The sequence below is a fragment of the Benincasa hispida genome, chromosome 11 (assembly GCF_027475165.1).
Source record: "Benincasa hispida cultivar pf3 chromosome 11, pf3_genome.v1.1, whole genome shotgun sequence".
In the NCBI taxonomy this organism is placed as follows: domain Eukaryota; kingdom Viridiplantae; phylum Streptophyta; class Magnoliopsida; order Cucurbitales; family Cucurbitaceae; genus Benincasa; species Benincasa hispida.
The window spans coordinates 88782410-88792572 of NC_143488.1; the positions used below are offsets into that span (position 1 = coordinate 88782410).

The 10163-nt window shown below is 31.7% G+C and overlaps 1 pseudogene; it reads right to left on the reverse strand.

Moving 5' to 3' along the window:
- Positions 1-339: 339 nt before the first annotated feature.
- Positions 340-4595, reverse strand: LOC150033017 (serine/threonine-protein phosphatase 7 long form homolog; annotated as a pseudogene).
- Positions 4596-10163: the final 5568 nt, after the last annotated feature.

A 10163-nucleotide genomic window follows, 5' to 3' on the forward strand; every position in this document is an offset into this window, starting at 1 on the left:
CACTAAATTTCTTCTTCACTCATGTTCGGTTCAAACCCTTTTTCGTATTTTTGTATGTTTTTTCTGAGATCTTCTGAGACGCTGGATATTTTATTCTCTTTTATCTTTGCAGGATCAAATTTGGTAAATGTATTTTTTGTATTTTTAGGATTTTGAATCTGAGATGCTGAACCAATGTATTTTTAAGGTTTTAAGTGAAATTTCTTCACTTTTAGAATCTATTTGCATTTAAACATCATTTTCGACGTTCTCTAAAACAATTTTGACCCAAAAAGTTCGTTTTCCCCATAAAAATTGAAACTTTACTTTATGAAAAAATGAGCAATACCCGGTCGGACTTCATGCGAGCCTAACCGGGTATTGACTGGGGCAGGCAAACGAAGAGACAATGACACTTCCCAGTCTATCCCTGGTCGAGTATGGATCAGGGATAAAGTTGCGCACCTGGTGCAAGCCCTGATTAGGTTTGGAGTTGCCCACCTTGGCTAGGTGGGGACTGAGCTTCAAAGATTGTGTCTCGGAGTCAGGCGAGGTACGGGTGGCCCGATCGCTCCCTAGTCGATTAGGGACCAAGTACAACACTATGATTCAAAATCATGCAAAAGAAGTACAATAATTTAAAATCATCCACAAAATAAGTACAATAATCCCAAAATAATGGAAAATCATGGAAAATCAATAATTTAAACAAAAAAGAAAAACAAATTAAGTTTTAATCTTATAAAATTAATTATAAAAAAAAACATACAAAATCATACAAATAAGGAAAACCTTGCAAAATCACTCTAAATCATGCAAAACCAATCTAAACCATGCAAAACAAGTACAGTAATTCAAAATCATCTCAAAATAGGTACAATAATCCCAAAACAATAGAAAATGATTGAAAATCAATAATTAAAATAATAGTAAATTAAGTTTTAATCTTAATAAAATTAATTAGCAAACACTTGAGATTGAATTAGTGAAATTTTTTTAAAAAAAATCATGCAAAATAATGTTAAAGAAAACCTTGCAAAATCACTCTAAACCATACAAAATCATGCAAAACAAATATAATAATTTAAAATCATCTACAAAACAAGTACAATAATCCCAAAATAACGGAAAACCATGGAAAATCAATCATTTAAACAAAAAAGAAAAATAAATTAAATTTTAATCTTATAAATTAATTACCAAACACTTGAGATTGAACTAGTGAAAATAAAAACAACATGCAAACTCATGCAAAAGAAGTACAATAATTCAAAATCATGTACAAAATAACTACAATAATCCCAAAACAATGGAAAATCATGGAAAATCAATAATTTAAACAAAAAAGAAAAACAAATTAAGTTTTAATCTTATAAAATTAATTATCAAACACTTGAGATTGAATCATGCAAAACAACTTTAAAACAAGTACAATAATACAAAAACCACCAAAACAATCTCAAACGCGAGAAATTTTCCTATAATTAAAAAGAATATGGTATTAGTAGTGGGTAAGATATTAAAAAAGAGAGAGAGAAACCCGTCAGATATTCAGCCCGTGTCTGAATCGAGTCATTTCTACCAAGCCCGATGCTTGACCAAAAAAAAAAAAAAAAGAGAGAGAGAAAAACCTGACGGATTCCTGGTCCCCAGGTCAACACCGTCTCATCGACCTAGTAAGGCCCTTGTATGCGTTATGAAGCCCGGCCAGGTTTCTTCACTTCAAATTTGATTTTTTTTTAAATATCTTTTTTTTTTAACTAATTTCTTTCTTTCACTAATCTCCATTTTTTTTTACCTTTTTTGTCCTATTGTTGTGGATAATGGAATGAGATTGTAATTAATTGGTGATTGAGGTAGGCAATTTATTAGTAACTGTGGTTGGTTGCATGTAATAAGTTTGAAAGGATAAATTAATTAACCATACCAAGTTTTACCTTACTTACATCACTTTGATCATCATGGGGTCCAAAAAAACAAGTTTATGTCATTTGATCTTGATCATCAATCCCGTGGTCTGAGATTCGATTCCCCCGCCTCACACTTTAATTACAATACCTTTGTAAAATAAAAAGTATCATTTTTTTCAAAAAATAAACTGGGGAGAGGAGTCCTTTTTGTCAATTTTCTCATTTTTCTTCTCGGATTCTTATTTTATTTTTTTCTTTTCTAAAGGATTGGATTTTTTTAAATGTTTTTTTTTAATAAATAATGACAAAAATAGGGTTGGAGAGAAATATTTTCAAAAATAGGTGTTTTGGAAAAGTATTCAGATTTAGGGTAATAAAATCGTGTATCTGGTACACGATTTCCATGTGGCAGACTCGTGTACTCCATTTAATCCAGTCAGCTAACCACGTCAGCTGACTGGTTGACTGGTCAAGCGAACTCGTGTACCCGGTACACGAGTTCGCTTATAATTTTTTTTTGTTTAAAGTATAAAAATTAATTTGGAATTGGGAAGTCCTTAGATTCTTATGATTTATGTTTGTATTATTTAGAAGAATGAGTTTTAGAAGGTTTGCATAATTTACAAGCTTGAAATTTGTAAATATTTGAATGTACAAATCTTTGAGATGAGTTTTGAATACTTTTGTACTTTTATTATTTCAAATTACTAGTTTAAATAAAACACAAAATTATATTTGGCTTACAAAACTAAAATTCATGAATGAAAAATTTGTAATCCAAATGTTCTATGTGTTGGACAAACAATGCTAAAATTAGTATAACTCAACAGACATAAAATTTGTACTTTTGACTCTGTTGATATTAAATAATATTTACAATTAGTTCTTTTGAGATTTGTAATTTGAAAATGATACAATGTGGGATTTAAAAATGATACAATGTGGGATTTAAAAATGACCACTTGGCCCTTACTCCTCATGGGGGTTGTCTTGTGTCCCTCTAAATTAGGTTCACCCCATTGTCGCGCTCGTCTACGACGAATACGTCTTCGATCGGTGTCAGCAACATTGAGTCATCTTGTTTGTTGAATAATACTTTCTACGTTCATCAATGTTTACTGACACATTTAACCCAATTCTGGAAGGTTGTTCTGTACTGAATATTGTTGAACGTCGCCGATAAAATTATTCCGTAGAATAAAAAAAATATTAAACAATATTCATATTATATATATGGAAAATGTCTAATTTGAAATATCTTACCATGCAGTAATAGTAAGCGCCGTCTGGTGAGATAAATCGCCTTGTGATCGAATTATACCAAGGAAAGTAGTCGTCTGATACAGCTGGCCCATATGTTAATTCTCCCTGTGCACAACGATCACGTCGTCTATGCCAGTAGGATAAATACTCCGCATGGATTTGACGCCAGTCTTGGTCGTGCTTACCCCTTAAATCAATCTGGTGTAGTTCTGGGAGTGTATAGGACAACGAAGGTATTGTTTGTCACATCCCAAATTGTCTCAGCACATGATCTGGATGATGCCACTCTACTATATGGAAGCATCTAAGAGGGCTAACAGTCAACTAGATGTCTTCACCATCACGACAATAATCAGGTAATAATTACTAAATCTGTGAGTATGGCATCCAAATAACCTGACAAAAAAATAATAATAATAATAATAATAAGTATACATATAAATTTTTTTAAATATTCATTTATATACATATTTACTACCTGATTGGGCATCAGCATGTCGAATGTTTTCCTGTACACGAGCAACATATTTGCTAACTGTTCAGAGGCAATTAATACACCACTCCATCTAAAATTATAAAAAATACAATTAGTTTATATTCTTACATAAAATGATAATGAAATAAATATATAAATAAAATAATACCTGATACTAAGTGGCCGATGATCTGGGGCTTGTAGTTGTACTTGTGGTGCTACGAATGGAAATCGATTATAAGCCCACACTTGTAATAGTATCAGTGCCGCGCTATTTCCAACGCTTGTGCATTGGAAGCCCGACAAAGTTCTCTGTACAACCATGCAAGACATGCACTACCCCACGAATACGTACCAGCGTGCTCGAAATCAGACAATAATGGGAGGAACATGAGATGCACCAGAGTATTTGACTTGTCGGCAAATAAAAATCCTCCAATAAGCTGCAAGATGTATGCTCGTGCGTACCTACGTATGCTGATGTCGTCGGCATCAGGAGATAATTCGGAAAACTAGGATGCCAACTAAGGGATACTCAATCTTGATCCCTTCAGATCCTCTGGTAGAACGCCTAAGAGCTCTTCACAGACGTTCTTCCAGTCATACTGTAGTGAGCCGATCAGTGGTTGCCCGTCTATTCTTAACCCAAATTGTACGGCGACATCCTACGGCGTAATAGTGCATTCCCCATAGGGCAGGTGAAATGTGTGGGTCTTTGGTCTCCAGCACTCAACTAGAGTAGTAATCAGGTGTCAACCGAGCTGGATGAAACAAATCTATGTAACCCTAAGAAAACCCGCCTCCTGAACGTATGGAATGATGCGATGATCAAATGGGATAGTACTCTGTGCAGTCGCCTCCCTCCTCTGACAACTCAACACTATAATGGACAAACTATCCCATACCGCTTGTGAATAATGCGTGTTTTGTTGGTACAATTGGACAGGATTAGAAGAACCAGGCTCCATTATCTAAAAAGTTCAAATTATATTACGTAATAGAATCGATAACATAAAAGATACATAAAAAGTACATAAGAAAATACAATTACATAAAATAAGTTTATTAAATAAATTCGTTACATAAATTCATTATAAATACATAAAAAATATAATTACATGAAATATAAAATTACATGAAAATTTATTATTTACACAAAGATTACAAATACATGAAATAAAGAATACATGTAAAAAAATAAAAATCAAGAATTACTAAATCTTCAGGACACATCGACATATTTATTATGTTTTTTTTCAACTGTTATAGTTGACAAAAAATATGTTAATATGTCAACCCAACAAACTCTAATTTCTAAGTTTTCTAAGTTTAAATCAATCATATGTAAACTATATAATAAACTATACATAAATTATACATACATAAAATATACATAAATTATACATACATAAAATATACAAAAATTATACATACATAAATACACATAAACTATAGTTTATACATACATAAATAAATTATACATACATACATAAACTATACATACATAACTATACATAAACTATAACTATATATACATAAATACATAAACTATACATACATAATTATACATAAACTATAAATACATAACTATACATAAACTATAAATACATACATACATACATAAATAAATAAATTATACATACATAAACTATACATACATAAACTATAACTATACATAAACTATAATTATTTATACATAAACTATAACTATTTATACATACATAAACTATAACTATTTACACATACATAAACTATAACTATTTATACATACATAAACTATAACTATAACAATTTATACATACATAAAATATAACTATTTATACATACTTAAACTATAACTCTTTATACAAAAACATACCATGCAAAATTCAGTCAAAAAACAGTCCAAAACATACATATAAATATAGATCAGCCCAACTGGAGAAAGAAATATACCAAACAAAATTCGGCAGCAAAAAATGTAGGAAAATCGAGAACCACGACCGCTAGATTCGGTGAAGATCAAATGGAGGACTGAAAGTCGAGCAAAATCAAAGTTTTGAAAGATTTCGGTGAGGGATCGACGACTTGGGCGAGGGAAATCGACGGTAGGGAATATGAATAGCCGTTTCGGTGAGGAAGAAGAAGGGTTGGGGGGGAGCTTTTAAGGCGTGGAAATCGTGTACCCGGTACACGACTTGAGTAATCGTGTACCCGATACACGATTTCCTCAGTCAAACCTACATGACTGCCACGCCAGACTGGGCGTGCCAGGTAGCCAAGGAATTGTGTACCCGGTACATGATTTAGGTCTTATCGTGTACCGGGTACACAATTTAGGTGTAATACGGGTACACGATTTAAACACCTATTTTTGGGAATACTTTCCTCCAAACCCTATTTTTGTCTTTATTTATTAAAAAACATTATTTTAAAAAAAAATTCAAAGAATTGTTACTGTTTTTATTATTGTTCGTGTATTGCATGTGATTAAAATTTGTTATAATTTAAATTTCTATGGTGACATTTGAATATTGAATGGATATATATTTCATTTAGTTTGACTATTTGGCATAAATTTAGTAATGAAAGTCGCTAAAACTCTATGTATTTGCTTAATTTTATACTCCTATTGAGTTAAATTATTAATATATTATAAAGTAGTGAAAGAGATAGAAATGAAAAAAAGAAATTGATGAATAAAATTAAAATATATATGATGTAATTAAAATAAAAGTTATAAACTAGAGAACATAATAAAATATCACCCACGTTATTTGTTTGGTTTTCTTGGGGTTCTTTTGAATTAATTGATTTTTTGAGGAAAAAAATGATGAAATGTTGAATTAGAGAATTTTAAAATAAGAAGTAGCTTAAACAGATATTAATTTTTTAAATTATTTAAGTTTGTATTAGGCATGTTCTTGTTTCTTTAATACTGATGGCACAAAATTATACAAACTTTGACTGGTTTAACAAAAAAAACTATTTATTGTTATTTTATTTTAGGCAAAGCAAAATGATATTATGTGTTATTAATAGAAAATAATTATATATTCTTAAAATTAAAAAGAAAAAAAAATGATTTAGAAGTAGAATCTTGGTTCGGTTGGAAAAAATTGAGCATTCATGAAATCCAACACATATCTACTAACCCCGGTAAAAAACTCTCTTTGAATTTTAGTTGTCTACATTTCCAACTAAGTTATCCATAAATTGTTTTATTTTCTTAAAATAAACTAACAAAATTTGTTTACATACACCAATTTGGATTCAATACTAAAAATAAAATCATTCAAATATCAATGGTTTAAATACATTATCTTGTTTCTATTGAAAAAAAAAATTAAGTTTTATTCAACTAAATCTTTCTAAATTTGAATTCAATAGTAAAAATAAAACCCTTTGATTTTACTTTTTTTTTTTTTTATCAAATATTCATAAATATATTAAAGAAGAGACACAAAATAGTAAAAAAAAAAAAACACAAAACGTGTATAGCAAAAATAAAACAATAAATCAAGTTTGTAAAAATTATTAATTGTATATCAAATCCGTTATAATAAATGTGAAACAATACTAAAAAGGAAAAAGAAAAGAAAGAGAAAAAATGGATGACATTCGTAAAAAAATAGTGATTACAAACAAACGTAGTTACTGCTCAATCCCAACTACTTATTCTTTTTCAAATATTTGCTTTTGAACAAAATGTCAACTCTTTTCAAGTAACTTCCTTGCTCCTTTTTAACAAAACTGAATTCATATAACCTAAGTCACATAACATTCCAATTCTAACTAAAAAAATCAAAATTTGAAGCAGATCATATGTTTGTTGTCCACTAAATGTATTGAACAACGAGCTTCTCATATGCAAGTTTATACTCGTTTTCAACTTGAATCGTGATAGAAATTTTGTGTTAGAACAAAAATTTCACAATTTAAATAGAAGAAAGATCAAATAAACTAACAATGAAAAAAAAAAATATTTTCCTTCATCATGTCTATATTTTTTCTTGCAACTCAAAAAAAAAAAAAAAAAAAACTAGAAAAGAAATTATTGCTTATTAATCCATCGATTTTCTGTCTAGAACCAATGGGAAAAAAAATGGTAAACCCTAGAACTTGAGTTCCTAAGTATCTATGCTTTAAAGTTAACGTTGGTGGTTGTGTGTTTAAAGATACTTAGTAAATTTTAATCCTTGTTGTATAGATGTGAAGCTTAGTAAAAGAAGGAAATGAGAAGGAAATTTGTTTTCTGTGTGTTAAGCTTGAGAAAATCTAAGTTAAAACATTGAGTGATGCTCTTGGGTAGCTAAGTGTTTTAAACACTTTGTGAAGTTTTATAAGAGTTTGTTGAAGGAAGGAAGACTAAGCGTGGAGGCTTGTGGCTTGGAGAGTACCTAAGAGACTTTGGCAGGCAAGCCATGGGAGGCTTGGCAAGAGGCGATGAAGCTTGCAAGGAGGGCCAACATAAGGCGAGGGAAGGGAAGAAAGCGCTAGCGATGAAGAAATGAAGCTTAAGGCAATGAGCAGGAGAAGCCTGGGGCGGTAAGAAAAGCCTATGGCCGAGTGGGCTTGGAGCAGGAGGTCATTCTTTTGATGCTTTGAAGTGTTAGTGGCATGAGGTGTCACCCTAATATACAAAGAAGACATGCAAGAGTTAATATAAATATGAGCTGAAAAGAGGAGATCGTTTTGGACAATTCACTCGTGCTAAAGTAGAAATTTTTCAGCCATTTTGAAGCTTGATAGGTGGACAAGACAAGCCAGGGCTGCCGTGAAGAAATTCAACAGGTTTGATGGTGAAAAGTGATAAAATCTGGAGGTTGGTCTGAATTTTAAGCTTAGCCGAGTAACCCTTAAATATTGATGAAGTTTGAGCATATAAGGAGGAATTAGAAGCTCCAATTTTGAGGTAAGTAAGTTTAAAGGTTATGTAAAAGGTTTATGAAAATAAAATTCGAGTTTGAATGGTGAAAATTGGAGTTTTGAGTACTGAAAGTTAAGTTTGGAAAATAGGTGTTGAAAACGAAAGCAGCGGTTGAAGAAGGCAGGCACTGAGTAGGGTTGTTGATGCGTGTCTCGCGCATGCACCCATTGCATGTAGCATGCTCACTGTGCGGACAACCATGCCCAACTAGGTGACAAAGGTAGCTCATCGCCCAATCCGTCGCACCCCAATGCCTAACATGCGTACGTGTTGCTGTTGCTCACGCCATTCACCAGGGCGCCCATGCGCATGATTACCGTCCCCGAGGAGCCACCTGATTGCCTTGTCCATGCACTTAAGGGACCAGTGTGCGTGCACAACTCCCATCAAGCCTAGTTGTGTTCTTAGCTACCGTGGGCTTGACATTGATCTAGTTTTGGGAATTTGGAGTTGGTAAGCAATTGTTGAGTCCATTAAGGAGTGTTATGGAATCTAGACTATGAAAATACTTAAATGTGGACTAAAAAAGAAATGTGAAGATTAATTAAAGTAAAGGAAAAAGAGGACTTAAAAGGTTAAGTTAAATTAAAGTTATTAAGCTCAAAGGTGAGCTAGATAAGTAACCAAGGGTTATTAATGTACTTACAGGCCAAATAGAGGTTGAAAAAACCTATAATTTTTTAGGAGCTATCCAATAAACAGTCAGAGACAAATGATTTAACATGTTTTACTTAAATGCTTTCATTGAATGATTTTATTTGAGATAAGTTAACTCTTTTATGAAGGTGATTTGCAACCTACACGTTCCTGTTGCCAAGTATGCTAAAAGCATGAGTTCTCTCTTATAAGCTCCATGTTCAGTGTTTTTAAAGTATATTTGAACATGAATTTCTCATATGTGATCTATATGCCTAATGTCTCTAAGCTATGTTAAAGTATAAATTTCTATTGGAAAGCTCAATGTGGTATATTCTAAATGACATGTTTCATGCATGATTTTAATGGGCATTCCTAATATATAATGCAAAATATCGTGTTATATTTACCATTTTCAAATGCTAAGTATTTATGGGATGCCAAGGAATTTATGTTCAAAGTATGATTTGAAAAGAAACGTTTTAAGTACTCTAATTCTCGATACTCAAGGAGATGAAGATATCTGAGACCCTGATACTCAAGAAGATGGAGGTATCTAGGGAATTCATTATCTATATATATATGATGGTTTTTGAGACCCGCTTTAGCACACATATAGGCTTTGGACTGTGTGTTAGGGTGTTTAGTCTTTTGGGGACATTTTTACGTGCATGTATGAGAATTATCGACACTGATTGTATTGAAATTACTCTACATTAGCTAAGGTTATCAACGTTGAGTGTATTAAGCTTGCTCTACCTAAACTATGGTGAAAATGGTACAAGTTATGTTTTGATGTTTGATTAAATTTACATAGACCATGCTACGATTTCAAGGTTTTCTTATGTTTTCATGTTATATTTAAAATAAAAGTACTTAGATTTCAAAGCATGCTTATACCCTGGAGCATTGAAAGTATTTGTGATCTACCACAGTTCTCTTAACTTATAATAAGTTTACGTTGATTTATATTGAAATACCACTGGACTTC